Source organism: Panthera tigris, chromosome B2, assembly GCF_018350195.1.
Source record: "Panthera tigris isolate Pti1 chromosome B2, P.tigris_Pti1_mat1.1, whole genome shotgun sequence".
Lineage (NCBI taxonomy): Eukaryota > Metazoa > Chordata > Mammalia > Carnivora > Felidae > Panthera > Panthera tigris.
In genome coordinates, this window is record NC_056664.1 from 7,257,967 (window position 1) to 7,259,554 (window position 1,588).

The 1,588-nt window shown below is 39.4% G+C and overlaps 1 pseudogene; it reads left to right on the forward strand.

Annotated features, from left to right (window-relative positions):
• The first annotated feature begins 979 nt into the window (after positions 1–979).
• LOC102971252 lies at positions 980–1,258 on the forward strand (annotated as a pseudogene).
• Positions 1,259–1,588: the final 330 nt, after the last annotated feature.

The following is a 1,588-nucleotide window of genomic DNA, read 5'->3' on the forward strand; positions in this document are numbered from 1 at the left end:
TGTCTGACTCCTGATTTCACCTCAGGTCATGATGTCATGGTTTGTGAGTTTGAGGCCCATAGCAGGCTCTATGCTGATGGTGTAGAGCCTGCTTAGGATTTTCTCCCTCTTGCTGCCCCTCCCCTACTCAGGCTGGCTGTCTCTCTCTCTCTCTCAATGTAAGTAAATAAATAAACTTTAAACAACAACAACAACAACACAACTATGTCTGTCTCTCACCTGCCCACAAGAACCTCGATGCAGACCTAAACACATACAAACTGAAAGTGAAGGATGGAAAAAAGATAATTCATGCAAATGGAAGTAAAACAGTAACAAAAAGCCAGGGTAGCAATACTTACACCAGACAAAACAGACCTTAAAACAAAGACTGTAATAAGAGACAAAGAAGGGCATTACATAATGATAAAGGGATGAATCCAACAAGAGGATATAATAATTGTAAAATATCTCTGCAACGAACAGAGGAACACCTAAATATATAAAGCAAATATTAACAGACAAAAGGAAAAAATTGACAATAATACAATAATAGTAGAGGACTTTAACATGCCACGTATATCAATGGATAGATCATCCAGACAGAAAACCAATAAGGAAACAGTGGCTTTGAATGACACACACTGGACTAGATGGGCTTAACAGATATATACAGCACATTCCATCTCAAAACAGCAGAATAAACATTTTTTTTCAAATGCACATGGAACGGTCTACAGGATAGCTCACATGTTAGGCCACAAAAAATGTCTCAATAAATTTAAGAAGACTGAAATCATAGTAAGCATCTTTTGTGACCACCACAGAATGCAGCCAGAAGTCAATTATAAGGAAAAATCTGGAAAAAGAACATGAACATATGGACACTAAACAACATGCTACTAAAATCCAGTGGGTCAGGTCATGTGGCCCATGGGTTGGACTAATGGTATCCTTGCAGTGGTGGCAGCTCCAGAACCAAGTCATGGTGGCCAGAGTCATGGCAGGACAGACATTTAGAAAGTTTCTTCCCCTATTTGACTGAGTTTTAGTTGAAAGGAGTGCAGCTAAACTGTAACCAAAGGAGGCATTATGCTTCCAAAAAATCCCCAAGAAACTAGTGCAACCAGACACAGTAGCTGTTGGATCAGGCTCTAAAGGAAAGGGTGGAGAGCTTCACCCAGTTAGTGTGAAAGTTGGAATTCGAGTTCTTCTCCCAGAATATGGAGGCACCAAAGTAGTTCTAGATGATGAGGATTATTTCTTATTTAGAAATTAGAAATAATTTCTTGTATTATTGTCAATAATAATTGTCAAGAAATAATTTTCTTTTATTTTTTTTAATGTTTTTATTTATTTTTGAGACAGAGACCAAGCATGAGCAGGGGAGGGGCAGAGAGAGAGGGAGACACAGAACCTGAAGCAGGCTCCAGGCTCTGAGCTGTCAGCACAGAGCCCAAAGCGGGGCTCAAACTCATGGACTGTGAGATCATGACCTGAGCTGAAGTTGGACACTTAACCAACTGAGCCACCTAGGCGCCCCTCATGTATTTCTTTTATAATAAACTAACGGTATCATAAATGAATAAAGAAATGCATACATACATGC